The sequence below is a fragment of the Oryx dammah genome, unplaced genomic scaffold, assembly GCF_014754425.2.
Source record: "Oryx dammah isolate SB20612 unplaced genomic scaffold, SCBI_Odam_1.1 HiC_scaffold_29, whole genome shotgun sequence".
In the NCBI taxonomy this organism is placed as follows: domain Eukaryota; kingdom Metazoa; phylum Chordata; class Mammalia; order Artiodactyla; family Bovidae; genus Oryx; species Oryx dammah.
The window spans coordinates 13,744,319-13,771,203 of NW_024070213.1; the positions used below are offsets into that span (position 1 = coordinate 13,744,319).

General features: G+C 48.1%; 1 protein-coding gene across 1 annotated transcript in view; it reads right to left on the reverse strand.

The window, feature by feature from the left end:
* CRACR2A (calcium release activated channel regulator 2A) overlaps positions 1 to 12,123 on the reverse strand; it is a 119,166-nt gene extending 107,043 nt beyond the window's left edge. The window contains exon 1 of the mRNA XM_040233744.1: positions 11,708 to 12,123. The gene's annotated coding sequence lies outside the window, so the exon portion shown is untranslated. The remainder of the gene's footprint in view (positions 1 to 11,707) is intronic.
* Between the last annotated feature and the right edge of the window lie 14,762 nt (positions 12,124 to 26,885).

Here is a 26,885-nt window from a genome sequence, read left to right on the forward strand (position 1 = left end):
GAGAATCCCATGGACTGTAGAGGCCATGGGGTTGCAAAGAGCTGGACATGACTGAGCAACTTTCACTTTCACAGTCCAGACAAGCAGTGGTGTGTCCTGAACGGGTTGTGGCAGGGACAGATGAATGGGTGCTCGGGCTGTTTAGATACGGGATCAAGAGGATGGAGGGGTTGGATGTGGCAAAAGTGGAGATGGAGAGGTGGAGGCCGGCTTGGACTCAGTGGTTCCCTCTACATCTATCTGGGAAACTCTCAGAAATAAAATGACTCCTTCAGAGAGGAAGTCTCTGCAAATCTCCTCTTGTTTGCTCCCTGCTACTTCCAGCATCACGTCCTCCGGGGGTGGGGTGCTGAGCAGAACAATCTCTGCTGGGTAAGCCACACCTCCCCCATGAGGCATCTCACCAGCCGGTCAGAGCGCTTACAAAATCCAATCAGTACCGGGCGGGCTTCTAGGTCCAGAAGGCCGACCTCCACTGAATTAACTTACCTCTTGCACAATTCAGCCCATGCTAAATGGAATTCTCAGATGACACTTTCTTTTAGCATGAGGAAGATGAAAAAAGAATACCTTCTGCATGCTGAAAGAAAGTGTCATCTGACAATTCTAGGCTTAAAGCAAATGTCATTTAAGAATAAGGGAAATGAAGACATTATCTGATAAAACTCTAGTTTGCCACAAGCAGACCCTTTAATAAAAGACATTTTTAAAGGGGTATTTCAGACAATAAGAAAGATTCCATATGGAAGATCTGAGATTAAGAAGGAGTGAAAAACAAAGAAAATGAAAATAGATTTCTCGGTCTATTATTGAAGAAACAGCAATTGGGAGTCAGACATATTTATCTCCATATCAAGTTGTCATTTCTTACTGTCTGGGAAATGTGGATCAAGTTCATCTCTCACAGTCTTGATAGCCTCATCTTCAAAATTCATAAGTGAGGTCTTTGTAAGGAATAAATGAGTGACCACCTATAAATGTTTCCAGCGTAGCTTCTGCATCTAGAAGGTGTGAAATAAATGTTTACTCCTTATCGTTTTAAAAATTAATAAACAAGCAAGTAAATAAGATGTTGTTAGCCACACAGAATTCCTCCCTCTGCTTCAAGTGTGAGATAGAAGTCTGGCACTCTTTCCTGTCGTACGAGGCTACTCTGCAGAACTGATGCTTTAAAGCTAGTCTTTTCATCTTTGCAGTAGCAAGCCTAAGATCTTCCTAACAAAATATTTATGATTTCTTTATTTTATAAATACTGCATGTGAACACACAAGCCCCAGGGGTGGACCCTAGATTCCAGCTTCGCTCACAATTTTAACATAATTCGCTTTCACAGTTTTATGAGAATGAAGGAAATGAAGGCAATATCTGATAAAAGAAATTCTAGTCTGCCACAAAGAGACCCTTAATAAAGGACAGTTTTTAAAGGTGTATGTCAGACAGGAGGAAAGATGAGATGATTGGATAGAATCACTGACTCAATGGACGTGAATCTGAACAAACTCTGGGAGATAGCGAAGTGGGAAGCCTGGCGTGCTGCAGTCCATGGGGCTGAAAAGAGTCAGACACGACCTAGTGACCGAACAACAACAGTTTTTTGAGATCATAAAACACCTGCTGGTCCATCTGTGGGGCAAAATGACCAGTCCTGCCCACCCCTTTCCAGGGCTCTTCCGCCAACTAGAAAGTAGTGGCACACAAAGGACCCCTCTGTGCAGCTTCTGCATCCTAACCCCCCATGCTGACAGCCACGGTCCCCAATTCCATCCTCAGCTTCACCCCCATTCCCTTTAGGACAAGGAAGCCAAGCTAAGAAAAGCTAGCTTAGTCTTCCTTGGAATCTCTGCCTAATTTTCATCTGGCACCAGTTGGGTGGGGTTTCCACCACCAAATTGGTAGTGATGGACAAGGGAGAGATCAACCTAAAAGCAGTCTCCCCTGATGACTTAAGGAGGCAAATAACACCAGAGGTTCTAGGACCTGGGCTAGCATCCTTACTCTGCCCTTTGTCCCCTGTGTGTTCCCAGGCAAACCCTTTCACCTCTCTGATTTTATCTTCCTCTCACCTGTAAGTCGGAGTCAACAATTATACCATATTTGTAGAGGATGTTACAATTTCCTGAGTGTTCCCACAGTCATAATTTCATTTACTATGCATGGTCAGCTGTATAACAGCCAGCATAATGGTCACCTTGCTGCTGTAAAGATCTAAAAGCAGAGCATGGACTACTGTGTACATGGCAAAGAGCTGCATCCACATGAGGGACCATCACCAGGGTCCCATGCCTGACACTCCTAAGAGCAGGGCTTTGCTGTCTGAGTGCCGAATTTGAACTGATTCTACCCCAACCAGCTATGGGACCTTGAGCTTCTCAGCTCCTTGCTTCTAAATGAAGGGTGATAACTATAGCCCCGTCTCGCAGCCCAGGGCTTTGTACATGGGAGACACTCAGGGAATGAGAGATGATGGAATCAACACAAGTTAAGTCCACGGGAGTCTGACCACACACATCCACACTCCCTGACTTCCACCATCTTCCATTCCTTCTTATCCACGGTTACACCTGATCTCCACAGTCCTGGACAAATACTGGCAAAGGGAGGCTGGAAGCTCTGAACAGCAGGGTGCACTGTGGACTGTTTCTTAAAGATGATCAAGCCTCAGAGTCCCACTAGATCTGGGGGTGTCTCCAGCTTGCTCTGGATGGAAGCAGAGTCCAGGCTCCCTGAGGTTCCAGGCAGCCCCGACCCTTCCCACTGCCATCTGAGGGTCTTGCTTCAATGGCTGGGAAGTTCTGGAATATAGGACACTGGCCAAGCCTCAGTCCCCTAACTAGACTGTGTGGCCACTTTGTTGACAAAAAGCCCTGAGTTTGGGAAAGATAGAAGACAAAAAGAGAAGAGGCAGAAGAGGATAAGACGGTTAGATAGCATCACCAACTCAATGAACATGAATTTGAGCAAACTCTGGGAGACAGGGAAGGACAGGGAAGCCTGAGGTTCTGCCATCCAGGGGGTCACAGAGTCAGACACGACTTAGCAACTGAACAACAACCGAGGCCTATGCCAGCATCATATGGAGCTGTTGTGATGACCTAGGAAGCAAATGTTAATTGAGCCCAATCTGATGAATGGATGGAAACCACTGGCCTATAAAAAATATAAGCTTATTGTTGTTCATTCACTAAGTCATGTCTGATTCTTTGTGACCCCATGGACTGCAGCACACCAGGCTCCTCTGTCCATGGAATTCTCCAGGCAAGAATACTGGAGTCGGCTACCATTTCCTTCTCCAAGGGATCTTCCCAACCCAGGGATCGAACCCAGGTCTCCCAAATTACAGGCAGATTCTTTACCATCTGAGCCACCAGGGAAGCCACCTAGCTTCTCCTCTCTGACTTCTGTTTTGTCTGGCTTTCCTGGTGGATAACGTGGTATGAAAAGTGCAAGTCTCTGAGAGTGGGTCTGCCTGCTTCCTCTTACAGCCCCATAGCACCTTCTTTGGGGTTCTGAACGGAGCCTGGCCATATGACGCACACCTACTCCCACACATGTTCTAGAAACCTCCAGAGCAAACACTCATGTGTCCAGGCAGGGCAAGCTGTGCTTGATTCCCTATGACACCTGTATCTATAGGAAAATGAGGGTTCAGAAGATCTAGAACAGCCTCCTGGCTCCTCACAGCTTTAGATGGTGAGCCGAGTCAGCAGAGGCCAGCCGGCAGAAGAGGTCACCCATAGAAATACCGGGTGGGTCAAGGCACATCTTATAGTCCAGCCAGGACCTCATTGGTTCAATTTCTATGCAGTCTGGTCCTCAGACACTGCCTGCTAAGAGGGACTGAAAGACCCTCATGGAACATCCTTCCAGAACCCTGCCATCCCCACCTGCTGAATTCTGCCATCCTTTCAAGCCCAGCTCTGTTCTCGCCTACCTAGTTAAGCTTTCTGAAAAGGCCCTTTCCTTCTAGAGAACATAGAGTCTGACCTACTCCCTTGACAGGGTCACTTATCCTGTCAGAAGAAGTCCTAGAGCTTTGTTCTCTCTCCCAGAACATAGCGCTGGACATAGTAGGTGCTCAAGCATTCTGCTTTTGTGTTCTGGAGGATTTTTGAGGGTTCAGCATTAGCATTCCACAAAACCACACTGATTTAGTCCCTACCATGTCAGGAAATTCAGATGTGGTGTTTGGAATAACCTGATTGCTATTCAGTACAAATTAGAGCTTTTTATTCTATTTCTAATCCCAGTAAATGGGGCTTGTGCGTTAAAAAAAATATTTTTAGTTTGCAATGTGTGATTACATAATGGAGGCCGAGTCAATTTTTTTTTTCATTAACATTCATCTCCCTTAGCAGTTCCTTTTTGGGTCTTTGTTTTTGACTCGAGCTGCGGTTCAATGTATTAAAATTGTATTCCTTATAAAAGAGTTCCATAGTAGATGTTTTAACTGGCCCTCCCCACACCTGTATTTCCAGCCGGCCTGTGCCTGGGGCAACCCACCTGGTGGGGAGTCACGGGATCCTGCACCCATTCTACAAGTCTGTTAACTAATCTCTGGAATCCAGCAGGGCCCTCCACCCACCAACGCAGCTATTTGCAGGGAGCCCATGTTGGGTGGAAGGAGCATCAGTGTGGTGAAGTGTCCCTGGGGGAGGTGTCTGTACCAGAACTAGGTGCATGAACTCAGATGACCTATTTAACCTCTAGGAGCCTCAGTTTCCTCATCTGTAAAATGGGGATGCTAAGTCCTAGAAAAAGTGCCTGACATACAGCAGGCATTTAATACCTTGCCTTATTTGCAGACTCCCTGTGGGAGTCTATTCCTTGCTGTTTCTCCAGCTGTCGTCATCCTCAGAATTATATCACATCTACTGAAGCCAGAACCCTGAGCCCCAAGCAAAAATGAACCTCCAAAATCTGAGTATAGGGCAACACAGCAGGGACTAGTGTAGCTCATGGAGAGGGTAATGACAAGCAACAAGAAACATGCCAGAGACCAGGGCACGTGTCCACAGAAAACCATAATCCAAAAAGATACACACACCCCTATGCTGATAGCAGCACTATTCACAATAGCTAAGACCTCGAGGCAATCTAAATGCCCGCTGACAGTGAACAGATAAAAAAAAGATGCAGAGTATATATATACATATTCTTTACCGACTGAGCTACCAGGGTAGCCCACATAGTCCATAATCAAGCTATTTCCAAACCAATCCTTTTTGGCTAAAGGCTCCAGCTGAGAATCCTAATGGAAGACCCAAACCCATGCAGGTTCTAAAAGCCCTCTAAAGCAGATGCTAATGTAGGAGTTGGGGTTGGCTGTGCTTGGTTCTACACGACGACGGTGGAGGAAGATCAGAGGGTCCAGAATCAAATCCTGGCTCTGAAATCCTGTGCCTTGGGTGTGTCACCTCTGACACTGCTTGCTCATCTTGGAAAAGGGTGATAATGATAATGACCCCCTACAGGACGGCTGGGAGAAACACAAAAGACAGTGAAAGAAAAGAAAATGAAGTTGCTCAGTTGTGTCCGACTCTTGTGACCCTACCACGCTCCTCCAGCCATAGGATTTTCCAGGCAAGAGTACTGGAGTGGGTTGCCATTTCTTTCTCCAGAGGATCTTCCCAACCCATGGATCAAACCCGGGTCTCCTGCATTGTAGGCAGACACTTTACCATCTGAGCCACCGGGGAAGTGCTTAACGTAGAACCTAGCCCCAAGAAGGGCGGTCTCACAGGAGCCCATTGGCTGAAGCAGAGAGTTAAAGAACCAGAAAGTGACAGGAATCAGCAGCAGAAAGACTGCCCAAGTGTAGAGGGCATCGGATGGCAAGGGCGCTGTGTGGAGGGAGGCTGAGACACAATGAGACTGGGGAGGCTGAGACACAGTGAGACTGGGGCCTCCCTGGAATCAAGGTCAAGATCAAACCTGAGCAGCTGGGCAGATGAAGAAGTTCCTGGGATGGTGTCCGTGGGGGTGGTTATGTAGCACTGTGAATGCCCTGATGCTACTGAGCTGTACCCTTAGGAAGGGTTAAAAGTGTAAATTTTATGTCAAGTATATTTTACTCTGACGAAAAAAGACGGAGTTACCAAAAAAATTAATAAACAAGACAATACCCTAAAACCCAAGAGTCAGCCCACTGAAGACACTAAAACGAAAGCAGCACAGAGATCAGGGTCCCCTTGGTCTGTGGGATGTTGCAGGGGCACCAGACCCCCGCACCCAAGGGCCAGCAAGTCTAGACCTCCATGGCGTGGAGCTGATCTTTCCCCAGAATGCCCACAGAACCCAAGCTCCTGAACGCTTGAAAACCCAAGGCCACCAGAGGCCACGGCAGCAGAGCCAGATCACGAGGTTCATGTGCAGAGCAGTGTCTCTCTTGACGGTTCCTCCCCAGTCATTTCTGACATGATTCAGATGAAACAGAATGAAACATCCAAGGACCCCCTCCTCCTCCCTGTGTCCTCATCTGGGGACGGCGGTGTTTCTTTCTTTTTCAGAAAACCCTTGCCTTCAGGAAGAAAGCTTCGAACTTTCCATCCTGCTCAGGTCATAGAGAGAAGACTTTCAGCAAACCACCACTTCCTTCCCTCCCCAGAGAGAAACAAACCCCGGCTGGAGAAGTCTCTCTGGCCAGTGTCTTGAACACCCTTGGCCATGACCTCACTCTTGTCCCCAGAGGGCATGGCAGGCTGGTGCCACCAAAGGTCTGTCTCCATACCCCCAGGGACCTATGACTACAAAAGCCCCCAGCCTGGAACTGACAGGCTAGGGCCCAAGGGGGTTACCCAGCTGCCTATTTCTGGGCTCCCAGTCATTAGCAGCCCTAGGGGCAGCTCCTCAGTAGAAGGTTCTGCTGAAAAATGGACAGAGTGAGTCGGTGACGCAGACCTCTCCCTAAGGGATCCCACCCACCAGCATGCCTCTGTCCACTATGCTCAGTCAGATCACAGACCCCTCCCCTTCTACGCTGCCCACTGTCCTCTCTGCCCAAGTCCAGCCCTCCTCCAGGCCCAACTCCATCCCACTTCCTCTGCTCCCCTACAGGTGCTCCCAGCATTGCTCATCACTGAAGATCATCGTTCCCCAGGATGCTGGCTGGCTGTGGTCTCTCTTCTTAAACCAGATCCCTGGGGACCCTTGGGCTTCCACATCACACTAGCGGTAAAGAACCCATCTGCCAATGCAGGAGACATAGGGTTTGAGGGTTCAATCCCTGGATTGGGAAGAGCCCCTGGAGGAGGGCATGGTAACCCACTCCAGTAGTCCTGCCTGGAGAATCTCTGGGACACAGGTACCTGGAGTTCTATGGTACACAGGGTTGCAAAGAGTTGGACACAACTGAAGGGACTTAGCATGCATGCACGGGGACCCTTAGCTGGCACAGCCAGGGCTCAATAAGTATAGACGCCAATTAAGTGAGCAGTTCTATCCCTTCCCTTTGGGGAATTTCAGTGCAACACTGGCACCCTGGTAGGGACCCTCTAGACAGCAGGACTCAAGAACACACTCAGTGGGCAAAGCCACCAGCACCAGCAGGGGACGTGAGCCGTGGCCACAGAGCCTCTCACACCCTGAACTCACCCGGGATGGACTAGCTGGCGATCATTCCTATCTCACTGAAGAGGGAAGGAGCTCAAGCTTAGAGGCTGAATTCCCAGGACACGTGACTGGTTAGAGTCAGAACTGTTTCTGGCACTCAGCATCTCTAGGGGCTGGGCGGGGTTGAGCCGGTGGCCCCAGGGCCAGCCTGCCAGGGTTTAAACCCCAGCTCAGCTTTTTGGGAGCTGTGTGATCTCGGGCAAGTTACTCCAGCTCTCAGAGCCTTGAGTTTCTCATCTGTAATGCAGTGTGTGTGTTAGTTGCTCAGTTGTCTCCAACTCTTTTCAACCCCATGCCTGCCGGTCTCCTCTGTCCCTGGGATTTCCCAGGCAAGAAAACTGGACTGGGTTGCCATTTCCTTCTCCGGGGGATCTTCCCAGCCCAGGGATCAAACCCAGGTCTCCTGTATTGCAGGTAGACACTTTACCATCTGAGCCACGAGGGACAGGACCAAATGTGGAGCCGAGCTCTCAACCATGCCTGATGCATTTCTGTGCATCCAGCCTCAAGGGGCAGTGGGAAGGGGTTCCTGACATTCTGCATTGGATCAGGGTGGGGCTGCAGGAAGCTAGTCTACCTCCCCACCCCTCCCTCAGCACCCTTGCGACCTTCCAGGCAAGGGTGTATGTTTTTGCAGCTTCCACGTGGCAAAGCTCCATCCATCCATCAGATCCTGGAGCTCAACACAGAATGGCCTCTTAAGTAAATAAAGAGAAAACCAGCCAATTGCCCAGGTAATAGGAGATTTTCCTCCTGTCTGCGCTGGTAATTGAGCCATTGGAGCCAGCCCCCAACCTCCACTGGCACTGCTGTGAGTTGCAAAGGGAGTTTAGGAGGCTGCCTGGCCAGAGACACACGTGCAGGTCCAGAAGGTGGGTGTCCACCACACTGGAACCTGGATCTGGAAGGCGGGTGTCCACCGCGCTGGACCCTGGGTCCGGTAGGGCTCAGTACACCCAGTGTGTGCACTTAGTCTCGCCCACCTTACCTGTCCCCTTGGCCCAGCAGGACATGGAGCTGCCCAGACCCAGGGGCCCCAGGAAGAGAGGATCAGGCAACGCCAACCAGCCACAAGGCTGCTCTATAATGCGAACAAGGGGCCTTCAGCACAGGGTCTGTGGGTTCAGAGGCCCTTGGAATCTGAGCCCCGTGGGACACCTGTCTGCTCCTGCCTCCCTGCAGCCTCCATGCTGGAGGGTCTGACTCCAGGACCCTCACCACCCCGTGACTGCCACACCCATGCCTCGGCCTTGCCAGCCCGACCAGGGTGTGTAAACAAACGGGCAGAGGAGAAAGAACTGCTGGCATTTCTGAGAAACCAGGGCTGGGAGCCAAAACAAACCGATGAAGGGAAGGCAACTTCTCCTGAAGAAAGTGTCGCAAAAGAAAAACTTATATCCCTCAAGCTGAGAGACGCCTCTGAAGGTCAGTTTGTTCCCCCAGACAGAGTGGGTTTTGGAACCCATCCCCTACACTGGCCTACAAGAGGGTCTTCCTGCGTCTGACCCAGTGCATCCATCCTGATGACCTTGTCTGAACAGACAGAGCAGTTACAGTCCAACAAACAGGAAGAAGGGAGATCAGCCTGAAGCAGGTGCAGAGGCCCCTGAGGACAGACCCTGCAGGTCTCCCGCCCCATCACGCGATGCATCCACGGGTGAAATCACACGAAGTCAACCTTTGAAGGCAGGGGCAAGATAGGGGCAGGGGACTAAGAGGGACAAACTACTACGTATAAAGTAAATATGCCACAAGGATATATTGCACAGCACAGGGAATATAGCCAATATTTTATAATAACTTTACATGGAGTACGCTCCGTAAAAATTTGAATCATTAGAGTGGACACTTGAAACTACTACTGTAAATCAACTATACTTCAAGGTTTTTTAATGTTCTGTATCTTGATTGTGCTGGCAGTTATGAGTGTGTACGTGTGTCAAAGGTCATTAAACCAAACGTTTACATAAATAAGCTGGTTCACTTCATTGTACAGCGGAAACTAGCATGATATTATAAAGCAACTATATGAGTGTGCTCAGTCGCTAAGCTGTGTCCAGCTCGTTGCAACCTCACGGCCTGTAGACCGTCAGGGCTGTCCATGGGCCAGACAAGAATACTGGAGTGGGGCAGGGGATCTTCCCGACCCGGGCATCGAACCCGCATCTCCCACATCTCCCGCAATGCCAGGTGGATTCGTTACCACTTGAGCCACCTGGGAAGCTCCCAAAGCAATTATACTCCGATGAAATAAATAAATAAACCTAAGCACCGTCTAGCAAATCCCCCCCCCAAAATAAATGAATAAATCCGACTTTGAGAACAGCAGGGAAGGGTGGACGAGGCCTGAAACATTGCGTCTGCTGATGCTGCTGGTGTGTCTGTCCCTGGCCACAGCGCCCACTGCGCTTCCCCTGGTGGTCCCCAGACACATCCCTCTCCCCAGCTCTACCGTGATGTCCCTCCCCTCAAATGCACTGACCCAGCTTCCTCCTCAAGGCGCAGTGAAGTGCTACCTCCAGGGAGCCACGCAATCCACTCCTGACAGAGGTGACCCCTCCTGCCAACTTCCCAAGACTTGGGCATTCATCACCCTTTCCAGTCAGTACCAAGCAGCAAGGGGACCTCAGAGGGCAGACACAAGTTCTCCTTCATCCCCCAAACCTATGGGCAGAGCAGCTCTGATGGGCAGACACCACCTGGCCTTGCATGCTAATGCCACCCAGAGCGGGGCACAAACCCTGGACCCTCAAACTAAAATTTCAGTTCTGTACAGAATACACTGCCCCAGTTTCATGTCCCTCTGCCCACAACCTTGATGACAAGATTCGTGGATAACTGCTGGTTTCTTCCAGAGACAGGGAACTCACTACCTCATGAGTTAGGCTCTTCTCCTGGGCTCTGATCTCCCTGGGGACTCCCACCCCTAGGCCCTTCCTGCCCTCTGGAGCCACGAATTCATCCAGGGTTCTTCCAGGATTGGCTCCCAACAAGGTCACTTGTTGACCAGGGACAGATGTATGGAGCAGAGGGCTTTCCCACCTGCTGGAGTGTATGTATGCACACACACATGCACACACACCTAAGCCAGAGGATTTTCGCACCTACTGGAGTAGGCTTCCCAGGTGAAGTTAGTGGGAAAAAACCCACCTGCCAATGCAGGAGACAAAGACACTGGTTCGATCCCTGGGTGGGGAAGATCCCCTGGAGGAGGGCACGGCAACCCACTCCAGTATTCTTGCCTGAAGAATCCCATGGACAGAGGAGCCTGGCGGGCTACAGTCCATGGGGTCCCAAAGAGTCGGACACGACTGAAGTGACTTAGCAAACATGCAGCGTGGAGTGTATATATGCACACACACACGTACCCATGTATACACATGCCCACACAGACACACACATGTGCACACAGGCACACACACCTAGGCCAGAGGCAGCAAGTCTGGCTGAGTCACGCGGCCAGACCACAGCTCAAGCGCGGCCAGGGAGGAAGTGACGCCCCGTTTCCTGACCGTCCTCTGCTCTGAGAGGTTCTCTTCTGTCTCTTTGTCTTTCTGACTCCGTCCCTCCCAGGGCTTTGCTTCTACTCAGGACAACAGCCTGCTGCATCCTGGCCCCGCCGCACGGGCTCCCGGCAGCCCTGAGCCCCAGGTGAGGACTTAGGGCTTCTAGACCTGCCTCCTGGACAAGGCAGCTCACGGCTCTGAACCTCGGTCGCCTCATCCTTGAAACGAAGAGGCTGGATGTGGCGACAGGGCCCTTGAGGTCCCTTCTGATCTCAGCCCCGCGGCTTCTGGCCCTCCTCCAGTCCCCACGGGGTTCAGAGCATCGTGGTGGGGGGGCCAGGATCAGGCCTGGGGACAGGGCTGGGGGGCCCAGCTGCTTCCTGGGCACACGCCTCCCTAGGAACTCCATGTGCTGCACACATTCCCTGTGCTCCTCGGGGGGGGCACCCAGCAGGAAGCACCACCACCCGGCAGATGGCCAGGCAGAGGGGCCTGGAGCACCCACCTGCTCCACACCTCCCTCTCCCCTCCCCTTGCCCTCCTCCGCCTCCCTTCCCCCCTCTCTGCCCCCTCCCTCCCTCCTCCAGACCTACCTTGCACCTGCAGCTACCTCCTTTCTCAGTCTCCAAGCGACACCACTGCAGGCCCACAGCTTTCAGGCTCTGCCTGATCCCCCTGGCCCCAGCAGCTGGACTGGCCCCCAGCAGCAGAGGTGGGAGTAGTGCCAGGAGCCGCTGCCCTCTGGGAGCCCTCCAGGATCTGCCTGTGTGTGTGAGGCCAGCAGGCAGCAACCTCTGACTGCCCTGTGGGGGAGCCTGGGTGGCGAGGGCGGGGCTGACGTGGCCTGCCTGACTGGTCGGGCTTCCTGGGCCCCTCTGTTCCGGAATCCTAGAGGCCTGCTGTCCCATTCCAGGATGTTTCCAGGACTTTCTGTAGAGGTGGACATCCATCCTGGGCCTTGCCCTCAGACTGGAAGAAGATGCAGACTAGGTGTGTGTGTGTGTGTGTGTGTGTGTGTGTGTGCGTGCGTGCGTGCGCACGCGTGTGTGTGTGTGTGTGTGTGTGCTCAGTCGCTCAGTCATGTCCCAATCTTTTGCGACCTCATGGACTGCAGCCCGCCAGGCTCCTCTGTCCATGGAACTCTTCAGGCAAGAATATTGGAGTGGGTTGCCAGGCCGTCCCCCAGGGGATCTTCCCCACCCAGGGATCAAACCTTTGTCTCCTGCATGTCTCCCTGAAAACCTGCACCATCCAGGAGCCCCCCCCCCGGCCCAACCTGGTATCTCTGAGGGCTTTGTCCTTTATAGTAATATTTCTCTACCTCTTCTGTATACTCTACTGTGGGCATGAGTGCTTGTGTAATAGAAAGCATCCAATTAATAAAGCATTAAATATTAATAAACCTTCAAAGGCCTCCTAAGGCAGTGGGGTTGAAGGATTACCCTGACCCTGTGCACAAGACCGTCCACGCACACGAGCTAACTTTCCAGCCTCACGGCCTCTCCGAAAACACCCACATGCAGCCCCGCTCTGCACACTGGCTGCTGCCACCAGCCAGCTGCTGGCCCTCCTGCTTTGCCTGGAGTGCACGTTCCCATCCCTCTCTGCTTGCAAAATCCTACTCAGCCATCCTGGCCCCACCGAAATGCTCCCTTCCCAGGGAATCTGTCCCCAGACACTGGCCCCAGCAGAACTCCCAGCCCCCTCCTGGTGAACCCCTTCCTGTTTCCCTTGCTGGTTTGTGGATTAGCATCCTCTATCTCCCCCCAGTTCTGCTCTCCTCCCCTCCACACTCAGCCCTGTTCCAGGAGGGACGGAAGTAAACACTTAGGCTCATCAGCAAAGAACCCACCTGCCAATGCAGGAGACATGAGTTCGATCCCTGGGTCAAGAAGATCCCCTGGAGGAGGAAATGGCAGCCCACTCCAGTAGTCTTGCCTGGGAAATCTCATGGATAGAGGAGCCTGGTGGGCTACAGTCCATGGGTCACAGCGTTGGACATGACTGAGTGACTGAACACCCACGCATGTGTTGCTTCTCCATGAAACCTGGGTACCACGACTCACGGCCTCCCCAACTCCACCTCGCTCCCAAGCAGCAGGGCTGCACCAAAGCCCTGGCCACCAGAGATTCAGAGGGAGGTCAGGCCTTCCTTGCCCTCCTTCTGAAGCCCCCGCCCTGTCACATGGCTTCTGCATCCCTATTACGTGGCATGCCTGCTTGCATCAGCCCCAAGGTCAAAGACGGTTGTGTCCATCTCTGAGTCTCGGTGCCACTCCAGCACACAGATTGAGGGCTGGTAGTTCAGAGAGCAGAACCAGCTGCATGGGTGGCCTGTCCTCCTCCCAGCCCTTTATCATCAGCATCTGAGGATTGGAAGGGCTCTTGCAGATCACATGATGTGAAATCTACCCGTCCCCATTTTACAGAAGAGAAAACTGAGGCCAGAGAGTTGGGAGCATCAGAGGGAGCAAGGTGTGGGAGGAAGGTGGGCAGGGCTCCTGGGACACCAGCCCTGCTTTCTCAGTGATGCAGGAAAGCAGGGAAAGCCTGGAGAGGTGGGGGGACCCTGCTGGGGTGGGGGCACTTAGACCCGAGTACTGTGGGTGGGAGAGCAGTCAGTAGGCTTGCAGGGCACATTTCCAGGGAGGGTGCTCCCTCTTCCTGAGCGCCCCCCTCTGATCCTCACACCCTCCTCCTGGAGTCTCTGGGTTCTCTTGCCCATAGGTTGCCCTCAACTGTAATGAGAGGCCAGTTCCTCGGGTGTGGCACCCAGGGGAACAGTGTAGAGACATTCCCTGTTCCAGTGCAGGAATTTCCTGCTGGCCTTTCTTCCTTATTATGAGCGGCTATGATTACAGAGTTTCCAACAGGTGGAGGCCAACAAAACAAACAGACCTTTCAATATTGACTCTCCTGGGCTCCACAGAAGGCTATCGTCTGTCCTGCCTCCCAGAGCCTCGCCAGCAAAGGCAAAACCAAACAAGAGGGTCAGAGAGTAAGAGAGCTGGGCACACTGCCATGAAGCAGACTCCAGAAGCGATGGCCCTGGGTTTCCACACTGCCCATCTTTCTCCTCCTGGATCAGCTGGACTTGAGGGGAAAGGAGACATTTTCTCTAAGATCACAGGTCCCAATTCAGGTTGCATGCTCACCGCTGGGCTTGAAAAAGAAAAGAAGGTAGGGAAAGAAAGGCTCCTTGGGGATGCCTCTGAAAGCCACATGCTTCCACTAGAGAATCCACAAAACTAGAGTCCTTTAGAGCAGGACAAGTAAGATTTCACTTCCTTGTGAGCCATGACTTTTTACTCTCTCCAGCAGCAAGAATGGACTTCATCACTCAGATGGTGTCATGGCTAAAGAACTGGAAGAGAGCTAAAAGGAGTACCAACCCCATGATCGCAGATGATGTAACTACGGTCCAGGATGACTTGACCAAAGATGTGGGGACGGGATTCCTCCTGGGCTCCGCTGCAGGACTGTGTCTGGTCCCCAATTCTTGAACATAGCCCCTGAGGGACTTCCCTGGTGGCCCAATGGCTGAGACACTACACTCTCAAGGCATGGGGCCTGGGTTCAATCCCTGGTCAGAGAAGTATTAATAGATCCTGCATACTGTGACTAGAGAGCCCACATGGTTCAGTGAAGACCCTGAATACCTAAACCTAGACCAGGTACAGCCAAATAGATGAATAAATGCTGTCTTTCCATTGTGTACATGTACTGCAACTTAGATATAGTCTATTAACACGGATAAATGGAATCCAGAAAGATGGCACTGATGGACATATTCGGAGGGCAGCGGGTATAGAGAACAGTCCTGTCGGGGAAGGAGAGGGTGGAACAAACTGAGAGAGCAGCATGGAAGCACACACACCAGCGCATGTAAATAGATAGCCGGGGGGATTTGCTGGGCGATGCAGGAGATCAGCCTAGTGCTCTGTGACAACCCAGAGCGGGTGGCATGGGGCAGGGGGTGGGAGGGAGGTTCCAGAGGGAGGGGACATATATATATATATATACACACACACCTATGGCAGATTCACGTTGCTGCATGGCAGAAGCCAAGACAATATTGTAAAGCAATTCACCTCCAATTAAAAAAAAAAAAACTTTTAAAAGCCACATCTGAGAGACAGAAAACAGAGACAGAGTGCCTGGTACCACCTTGTCTGACATACTACTGTCTTCTATCAGGAATTTCTGAATCCCAAGTTTAGAGAGCAGGGAAGGAAAATGTACCATGTAATCGAGGCCACTCCCTAAAGGATGGGAGAAGCTGTATCATTTCTTCTGCTAAAAAAAATTTAAGACTCTACAATGAGTAATACATGGCTCTCCAAATATAGGAAAATCCAGATAGAATGAGCTCCTTTGGGCGTGATGAAATTTATGTTTTATATTTACTATTTTGTTCTTTATAGAATGTCTGAGAAAGAAAGTACAGACCTTTTGGCCTCCTAATTTCACCTTGTCGGGTCCACATACATGCACACAAAGCCCAACCCCAGTGCCTGGCTGTTGATGTAACAAATAAGGAAATAAGAAACTCTACTCCATAGAAGGCTCTGCAACCTAGAGTTCTGTGGCATCAACCAGATTCTAAGCATAATGAGTACGAAGAAAATCTGTTACCAGTGAGGTTACAAGATGGCTCCAAATTATTTCTGTCTTCCACTATCCAAAGTTTGTCAGCAGCATCATCATTTTGGGAAGATGTTTTGTTTGGGTACAGAAAAAGAAGCTTGATTTTTCTAAGCTGGTGTTCTCAACCAAGAATAGATTTTAGACATCAAAAATGATACCAGCTCACACTTTGGAATTTGAGAGGATAAAAGCTGAATGACCTATTTTTTAAAGCGATAGTCATCTCTTGACCCATTAGAAAAGAGAAAATAAGACACAACTGCGTAACACTGTTTTAGGAAAAACAACACAGAGGCTATAAAACGGCTCACTAGACAGGAATTAAAGATCAGAATTGTCGTAGGATTTTGCTACTGAGTCAAGAGGTTGCAACTCCTCCCAAGTTCTGTGGACTCCCTCAGTAGTGACTTTGGCCTCCCCACAGTCTCTTTTCCCGGTTTATGCCCTGAGCTCAGGTTTTCTCACCTCTTTCTGGGCGATACCCTTGGCTTTATTATACTTTTACTTTCTCCTGCACCCAATACTCCCTACAAAGGATGGCCAGATGATGACAAAGGCAAAGCACAGTCTAGACTGCCCCTTCTCTGCACACACACATACATACACAAAACGTCCATGGACACCCCTTCTGTGTTTTCAGAATAAAATCTGAAACCTTTATTGTGTGTGCCCAGGCATGTCTAACTCTTTTCGACCCTTTGGACTATAGCCAGCCCAGCTCCTCTGTCCACGGGATTTTTCAGGCAAGAATACTGGAGGGGGTTGCCATTTCCTCCTTCGGGGGATCTTCCCGACCCAGGGATCAAATCCACATCTCCTATGTCTCCTGCACTGGAAGGCAGATTCTTTACCACTGAGCCATGGGGGAAAACCTTTAGCCTGGCCTTCAAAGCCCTCGGCACCTGAGAGCCTGCTTCCTGCGGCTCACCCACAGCAGGCTGTTGAGAGCGCCGTGTTGGGGCTCCAGCCACAATGTTGTGCTAACTTTGCTTTCCCGCTCAAAGGGCCCTCCCTACTGTCTCCAACCAAAGTCCAGGGCCAGATCCAGCTCTCAAAGGATGGCCTTGCCCTCATCTCAGAACTGGGAGGAGAATCCTTGCCCTGCCTGGACTCCCAACCACATCTCCCAGAGACTTGATCACCCCGATGCCTTCAGTTCAGTTCAGTTGAATCACTCAGTTGTGTCCGACTCTTCACGACCCCATGAATCGCAGGACTCCAGGCCTCCCTGTCCATCACCAACTCCCGGAGTTCACTCAGACTCACATCCATCGAGTTAGTGATGCCATCCAGCCATCTCATCCTCTGTCGTCCCCTTCTCCTCCTGCCCCCAATCCCTCCCAGCATCAGAGTCTTTTCCAATGAGTCAACTCTTTGCATGAGGTGGCCAAAGTACTGGAGTTTCAGCTTCAGCGTCATTCCTTCCAAAGAAATCCCAGGACTGATCTCCTTCAGAATGGACTGGTTGGATCTCCTTGCAGTCCAAGGGACTCTCAAGAGTCTTCTCCAACACCACAGTTCAAAAGCATCAATTTTTCAGTGCTCAGCTTTCTTCACAGTCCAACTCACATCCATACATGACCACTGGAAAAACCATAGCCTTAGAAACAGTTATTTGCGGAGTCAGTGCCAGGGAGGGGAAGGGGATAGAGAGGCAGAAACGAACTCTTTCACCGTAAGTTGGGAAGTCTCTCTGATCTCATTTCCTCATCTGTCAAATGTCCTTAAAGAAGGACTGACCCAATGAAGTTGTCTTAGGTGAGGGGTAAACTTGATAATTCACGTAGATAGCACCTAGTCCACAGCCTGGGACTAAGTCAGGGCTCACAGTGGTAGGATGACAGAACATGTGAGAAAGAGAGACAAAGGGAGAAAGGCAGGTGGGGGTGGGGCAGAGGAAGAGAGGGAAGGGGAGGGACGAGAAGGAAGAAAAAGAAATCAATGGCCTTCTTTTTCCACCAGAGTCAAAGAACTTGCCGCTCCATACAAGAAAATATACACATACATAACCTTCCTTGGAGAGAAAATCTGACATAAAAATGTTATCAAGATCAGGGGAAGGGTGAAATCAATTAATCTTCTGAGGTCCACTGTGTATATTTATGAGCTGAATTCTATTAGAAACTTAACATTTTCAAAATGCCATCACCCTGTCCACTCCCATTGCTTGTCTGCTAAAGAAACAGGGCAGAGGGCAAGGACTGGCCAGTGGCAGGGTCCAGATTGGAAATCTTTCAGCCCAGAGCTCCAACCTCCCCATACATCACATCACCAGTCTTGGAAAACACACAATAAAAACCTCCCGCCCAGGGGGGACCTTTCAGCATGAGAACAGGAAGAATTTGATAAATGCTTTCTCCAAAAAGCAACTATAAAGCTTGGTCAGAACTGTCAGAAACAACCATTTCAGCCCTCTGGAAATTGGCTGAAAACACACAAACAGACACGTTTGTTCATGAAAACAACTGAATTCGTGTTCTTGCCTGGAGCTGTCCCCATCCCCTGCAGTTCTGTTGTTTGATGACTCTACCAGGGCAGGTGGGGAAAACTAAGCGGTGTTTTGTCTCAGCCAGAGTGGTCTCTATTTGGAGAGGTGTCAATTTAAATGGCGATCTCATAAACAAGTGGACAGGGAGGGCTGGCAGCTCTGAGAGCTTGAAATTGGGGAGCAATGGACCGGTGATGACCTGGAGATTTAATGGGAAATTGAGGGAGGTGAACCAGCCCTGGGGAGATGGATAAACCCTCCACATGTCATGGGTTGACCGACGTTGCAAGCACTACAGACAGCAGCAGCCCATGCCGCCCACACAGCCCTGTCAATGGAACCTGCCCACATGCACAGTGGAGATGCAAGGGCTTGATGGAAAATAGAAGCCTCAGCAGACCTGGGGGGAAAAATACCTGTACCTTTGAATGCACTGCCCAGCTCAGTCTCAGATTTATCAGCCGAGAGTGGAGGTCTTATTGGCTCATGGCATTTCAGCTACAATATAAACATTATAACTGAATCACTTTGCTGTAAACCTGAAACTAACACAACCTTGTAAATCAAGTTACAGTTCATTTTAAAAATAAACAAAGGGTGGAAAAGATGAAGTTCTGAAGGGCACAGCCCAGAGACTAAGGTGCATGAAAAGGTTGAGACTTTTATCCTAAGATTATATAGGATGCTTCCCCTCCCCAACACTTTACCACCACATCCACATAACAGGATCCTAACCAAAAGAGCAGAAAAACACAAGGAGGAGCTCATATAGCAGGAGCTACAGAAATTTTAAGATGTTTCGAACTAAATGAAAAGGAAATACACCTTATCAAAATTTGTCAAATTCAGTGAAAGAAGAGCACAGACGGAAATTATAGGATTAAATGCATATATTAGAAAAGAAGAAAGATCTAAAATCAATAACCTAAGTTTCCATCTTAGGAAATTTCTAGAAAAAGAGCTAATTAAATCTAAGGTAAGATCTTAATAAATGAAGATGAAATAGTCATGGACTAGAAGACAAAGTTGTTAAGATGTCATTTCTCTCTCACTTGATTTTTTGGTTGAAATGACAAGTTGATCCTAAAATTGCCTATGGCAAAAGGCAAAGCTCTAGAATAGCCAAGAAAATTTTGTAAAAGAAGAAAGAATATTGGAGGATTTCCACTGCATGATTACAAAATATATTAGGAAGCTTCAGTGATCAAGGCAATGTGATATTGGGATTAAGACAGGTGTATGAATTCAGTTCAGTTCAGTTGCTCAGTCGTGTCTGACTCTTTGTGACTCCATGAATTGCAGCACACCAGGCCTCCCTGTCCATCACCAACTCCCAGAGTTCACCCAAACCCTGTCCATCAAGTCGGTGATGCCATCCAGCCATCTCATCCTCGGTCATCCTCTTCTCCTCCTGCCCCCAATCCCTCCCAGCATCAGGGTCTTTTCCAATGAGTCAACTCTTTGCGTGAGGTGGCCAAAGTACTGGAGTTTCAGCTTCAGCATCATTTCTTCCAAAGAACACCCAGGACTGATCTCCTTTAGAATGGACTGGTTGGATCTCCCTGCAGTCCAAGGGACTCTCAAGAGTCTTCTCCAACACCACAGGTCAAAAGCATCAATTTTTCGGTGCTCAGCTTTCTTCACAGTCCAACTCTCACATCCATACGTGACCACTGGAAAAACCATAGCCTTGACTAGATGGACCTTTGTTGGCAAAGTAATGTCTCTGACAGAATTAAAGGTCTGGAAATAAAACTTTACATTTATGATCCATTGACTATCAACTAAAGTAACAAGACAATTCAATGGAGTGATTGTCATCTTTGTAGCAATAGGAGCTGGGATAAGGAATATGTACAACCTAGATCCTTCTCTCAATCATGCATAAAAATTAACTCAAAATGAGTCATAGTGCTAAGCAAAAGAGCTAAAACTATAAAACTTGTAGAAGAAAACATAGGAGAAAAATCTTGTGAAAATCTTTATGGCTCCAAAATAAGAGTCATTAAAAAATGGGTAAAGTGGGAAGGTCATGTACACACTGCTATGGATAACCAACAAGGATCTACTGGGTAGCAGGTGGAACTCTGCTCAATGTTATGTGGCAGCTAGGACAGGAGGGCAGTTTCAGGGGGAATAGAAACATTGTATATGTATAGCAGAGTCCCTTTGCTGTTCACTTGAAACTATCACAACATTGTTCATCGCCTATACCCCAACACAAAATAAAAGGTTTCAAGTTTTGAACAAAAAACATTTTTTTAAAAACCTTTGTGCTTCAACAAATAACCTTAATAAATGGAAAAATCCAGTCATAGATTGGGATAAAATATTTGCGAAACGTGTAATTGATAAAGGACTTGTATCCAGAATATAAAAAAAACTTTTACAACTCAATAATAAGACAACCCACTTTTTAAAAAAATTCCTGGCAGGAATGAAAATGGTATATCTACTTTGGGAAAATGGTTGTTTCTTTAAGTGAAACAAAAAGTTACCCAAACCCTGCAAATTCACTCTAAGGAATCTACCCAAGAGAAAGGAAGACATGTTCCCATAAAGACTTGTAAGTGAATGTTCACAGCAGCATCATTGATAATCACTTCAAATTGGAAATAATTCACACATCTACCAGCTGTTGAATGGATAAACTCCATGTGGAATATCCACGCAGTAGAATACTATTCAGCCATAGAAAGGAATGAGATACCAGTGCTTATTACAGCATGGATGAGCCTAAACAAATCATGCTTCAAGAAGCCAGTTGTACAGCCTATATATATTATATGATTCATTTATATTAAATGTCCAGAAAAGACAGATTACAGACAGAAAGCAGATTCATGACTACCTGGACTGAGGGGTGGGAGTCAGTGTTGACTGCACATGAACTTGATAGAAATTTTTAGGATGATGGCAATGTTCTCAGACTGGCTCACAGTGATGGTTGTATTACTCTATACATTGATTAAAAATAATTAAGTCATATACTCTCAAGGAGTGAATTTTAAGATATGTAAATAATACATCAATAAATCTGTAAACATAAAGTCTGATGCTCAGGATCAACTCAGCAAGAGACGAGCCCTCTGGAAGATGACAGGAGAGACAGACAACAAGGACAGACAACATCCTGCAATGACATATTCCCTCTCTCTCCCCCTGGACCACACTGGCTGTCTGCAGGTGGGCCTGGCCATATCCAGTCCTGGTCAGGTCACGCCTTTCCTGTGGTCCAGTGTCCCTGTGGGCTCTTGGATTTCACTGTCATGAGCTCTGGTATAGGGTGCCAGGTGTCAGCCACCTGCTCAATACTTTTGAGCATCGCAGTATGGTGGCACTTCTGTTACCAGTGACAGTCCACATGGATTTATTATAAATCTAACAAAAATAAATACTTATCTACAGTCTTGGCCTTTATACACACAAAATAACTAAAATGTACCTTAATACTTTATAGTTGCATAAGTTTGTGACACTTTCTGCCCCACTAAGAATACTTACAAGCACTTAAAACATACTTGATGCTTGTCCTCCAGGAAGGAGTGTGTGTGTGTGTGTGCACATTCCAGTAAACTTAGGTGGAAGATGAGGCCTGGAGATGTAGTCATCTGATGTTTCTAGTTTTAGTTGAGGGACACATCTGTGAAGGAATGAAAGGTGATGTTATCACTTCCTCTGCCAACTTTGCCGCTTTTAGTTTTTTCCTTTTTTTTTTTTTTTAAAGGAGAGAATTTCACTGGGGCTGCAGCTGGCTTCTTCCGTAGAGAGATCAAACCAGCACATTTCCTGCTCTTGACTTTCTCATTTACTCTGGACTCCATCACCAGCTGAGTTTTCCAAAATTCCTTAACTGCTCATTTCTTGATTCACATTCATTTCACAACAGATGTTTATGGAGCTCCTAGCTTGCTCAAAAGGCTCTCTTAGATATGAGATGGGGCTACGGAGGTGGCAGAGAATGGCCCATCCTTGGAGAGTTTACAATCTGATCACAGCAGAAGGCAAACAAGGTGCCTACAAATACCTAACTAGTCACTAACGTGGTCACAGTGATGCCAACTGAGCCATCAGGGCATAGAGGAAAGAGAAATCTTTGAGGGAAAGAGCCAGGAAAGTCCTTTATGGAGAAAGCGTGGCTGAAATCAGGCCTTAAGGATGGATGTGACTGTGATTGACAGCTGCCGGACCACAAGGAGAGATACGTGCCTGGAAGATGCGACTTTCAGAAATGGTGTATGTGAGCAAAGGACCATATCCTTTTGCTAAAACACAGAATAAGTATTAGGGAGCAGCAGCACGTGTATTTATAAATATAAGTTGGAGTTTGGTCACGTGGGACATTGACTCCCAGGGAAGATTTTAATTCCATTCCAGACGTGCAATGTGAACCTTCTCTGATTCAAAAGACACTGAAATGAAGACACAGACTCAGGCTCCACCCTGACCAGATCCGTTAGTCAAACCTGGAGAGCATCCCCATATGGTCACAAAACACTGGATGGCTGTCCTGGGTAACTCTTAATCCCCATCCAGCCTAAGACTGAAGCTCAGTGGGCCCTAGCAGGCTGTGAATGGGAGATAAACTCTTGTCTTTTGGGGCCTGGGGTGGCCAGAGCCAGGTATGGATGATGGGAATAAGAACTGGTCTGCTGGAGAGATGCCCTGGGCATGGTTTACTCAGAAGTCCATCTCTCCTGCAGCTTTGAAAGTGAGGATGGCCTTCCTATACCTGTGGTCCTTCATGTTTCAAGTACCAGGCAGGCTGGTCCCCACCACTAGCACAACGGGAGGCCGACATGGTGTGTGTGCCCATGCTGATTCAAGATCTATGTGAACGCTATTAATTCCACTGTTCCAGACAAAAGTTCTTAAGTGGAGTAACCAGGCAACCTCAGGCAGGATGTCAGAAGAGTTTAGAAGGCTGACAAATATGTGAAGTCTTTACTGGCTCTCTTCTGGGGGTCATTTCCCTGGACAACTTGGGCTGCCGCTGCCATGAATACAAAATTCCTTCTGAGGCCAGAAGTCCTGTGACAGGAGTAGAAAGGGAAGGGGGAGAGCCGGGGTTCCTATTTCAGAAAGAGGGTTGGAGGGATGGGAGATGTAGATCAGATGACCCCCTTTCAGAGCCTCAGGTATGGTGAGGGTGGCTGGGAAGAGGCTGAGAGAGTCATTAAAAGCACAAAACACATGTCTTGCTAAAGGTACTCACTGCTGCGTAAATCCCACAGCAGCAGCTAGATCAGCCCCAAATAGATAAGGATGAGGCTGGCCGCCAACTGTGACGGCTGGACAATTAAACTCAGTTAATACAGAGACAAGAACCAGCCAGCACAGCCCAGGCCACCAGCATTCTGAAGAAGCTGAGATCAGATTCTGGTGTGCTCAGTGGATTTAATGAGCTAGACATCCCCTGGGTCCTTTTTCCACTTCAGCCACTTGGCAGGCTCTGTTGACCGTGGATGTTTTTCTCTCTGCTGGACTGATCAATGTCTGAAGTCCTGTCCACCTTTAAAACTCTCCATGCCTTTACTTCGGTCAGTTTCACTACCCGGGCTCAAAGTGTATGAAGGATCTGGGAAAGTCATGTGGTTCTGGAGATTTTAAAAGTAACTCACTGGTGGATGGTGGTGATATTTACTACGCTGGGAAAAACAAGGGGGAAGAGCAGGTTAAGACAGTCCAGGGGAGGCCAAGAAGGCTTTCAGATGCAAGATACTGTGGATCAGGAGAGAGGTCTGGGCTGGAGATGTGAAACTGGGAGTCACTGCTCAACAGAGCATATTAAAATCAGGGACTACATGAGATTACCAGGCAGCAGTGGAGGGGTTGCAGCTATAGGAGGAAACAGAAGATAAAGGCAGGTATGAGAATGCCCAGGATGGAGACTTGTGACCCTCCAGGATCTGAGGTCAGAAGGAGGGACCACAGCCAGCAAAGGGGGCTCTGATCTTCTCGGTCCTAATCCATCCTTCACGTTGAGACCAGGGTGACCTCTCCATACTCAGATGGGTTCCTGACTCCTCCCAGCTAAGTCTCTCCTGCCCACCTTACCCTGAGAAAATCTAGCACCTTACGTGTTACACAAGTCCCTTCACAACCTAGACTTAACCTTCTCTTGTAGGGTCCTCAACCTTTCCTCCTCTGTCACAGCACTTTAAGATCATGTTTTGAGGGATTCCCTGGTGGTCCAGTGTTTAAGAATTCACCTCGCAATGCAGAGGACATGGGTTCAATCCCTGGTCCAGGAAGATCCCACACGTCACAGGGCAACTAAACCCATGTGCCACAACTACTGAGCCGGCTCTGAAGAGTCCATGCTCTGCAACAAGCGAAGCCACCACAATAAGAAGCTCACACGCTACAACTAGAAAGTAGCCCCCACTCACTGCTACTAGAGAAAGCTTGCAAGCAGCAATGAAGACCCAGCTGAAAATAAATAAACATTTTCTTTAACTGTGTTTTGATTGTCTGGGTACACATCTGTCTCGGTTATTAGATGTAACTGAAGGATCATGTCGTTCACACTTTCAATGCTCGGCACACAGTAGGTGCTCAAAACTTTTTGCTGAACAAGATGAAGGAAGGAAGGAGGATGGAAGGAAGGAGGGGAGATTCCTTGTGTGGGAACCTTCTCATGAAGAATGAATGACAATGTCTGCGCCATCTTCCTCCTAGGCATTTTTGGAAACCTTGAAACCTGGGTTGGGATGAGAAGAGTGTCCTCTACAGAGAGACAGATACAGAAACGGACACTTCCTGAAGTTTCCCCAGAAATATAAACCGCTGAGCAGGCAAAGCTGGAACTCACACCAAAGTCATCTTTTTAAGAAGCCAATTAATGATAGCGATGTTCTCAGATGACTTGATCCTCTATGTATGTAGAAAATCCCCAAGACACAATGCCAAAACTATTAGAACTAGTCAATGAATTCACTGAAGTTGCAACATACAAAATTAGCATGCAGAAATGTGTGAAATTTCTATATGATAATAACAAACTATCCAAAAAAGAAATTAAGAAAAAACCCTGTGTATAGTCACATCAACAAGAATAAAATACCTAGGAATAAATCTAACTCAGGAGATAAAAGACCTGTACTAGGAAAACTATTAATATAAGATGTAAATGAAAGAAATGAAGACAACACAAACAGATGAAAAGATGTACTGTGTTTTTGTATGAGAAGGATCAATATGGTTAAGTGATCATACCACCAAGGAAATGTATGTATTCAAAGCAATATCTATCAAAATACGATGGCATTTTTCACAGAGCCAAAACAAACAATTCCAAAATTTACATGGAAACACAAGAGACCCCCAATAGCAAACAATCTTGAGAAAGAAGACCAGAGCTATAGGAATCAGTCTCCCAGACCCCAGACTATACTATGAAGCTATAATAATCAAGACAGTATGGCACTGGCTCGAAAACAGACACATAGATCAGTGGAACAGGAGAGAAAGCCCAGAAATAAACAAATGCACTTACAGTCAATTAATCTAAGACAAAGTAGGCAAGAATATACAAAGAGGAAAAGACAGCCTCCTTAATAAGTGCTACTGGGAAAACTGGACTGCTACACACAAAAGAACCAAACTGAACTACTTTCTCACACTATATACAAAAATAAACTCAAATGTACTAAAGATAATAATGTAAAAACCGAAACCGTAAGACTGCCAGAAGGAAACACACGCAGTACCTTCTTTGACACTGGTCTTGGCAGTATTTTTTGGATACGTCTTCTCAGGCAAGGAAAACAAAAGCAAAATAAAATAGGACTGTGTCAAACTAAAAAGCTTTTGCACAGTGAAGGAAACTATCAATAAAACATAAGGCAGACTATTGACTGGGTGAGGATTTTTGCAAACAATATACCTGATAAGGGGTTAATATCCAAAATATACAAAGAACTCACGCAAGACAATATCAAAAAACAAACAACTGCCCAACAATTAAAAACTGGGCAGAAGACCTGAATAGATGTTTCTCCAGAGAAGACACACAGATGAACAACAGGCACATGAAAAGGTGTTCAACATCACTAATCATCAGGGAAGGGCAAAGTAAAACCACAATGAAAACCTCAAACCTGTCAGAAGGGCTATCACAAAAAAGACAATAAAATATATCTACGCACATGATATGTACATATGTATGCGGTGTGAAGTCGCTTCAGTCATGTCTAACTCTTTGAGACCCCATGGACTGTACCCGCCAGGCTCCTCTGTTCATGGGATTCTCCAGGGAAGAATGTTGGAGTGGGTTGCTGTGCCCTCCTCCAGGAGATCTTCCGGACCCAGGGATCGAACCCTTGTCCCCTGAAGCTCCCGCATTGTAGACAGATTCTTTACCACTGAGCCATCGGGGCAAACCAGTCAACCTTAAAGGAAATCAACCCTGAATATTCATTAGAAGGACTGATGTTGAAGCTCCAATAATTTGGCCACGTGATGCAAAGAGCTAAATCATTAGAAAAGACCTTGATGCTGGGAAAGATTGAAGGCAGGAGGAGAAGGGGACAGCAAAGCCTGGCATGCTGCAGTCCATAGGGTTGCAAAGAGTTGGACACAACTGAGTGACTGAACAACAAAAACAACATTGTACACCTGAAAATAACATATTA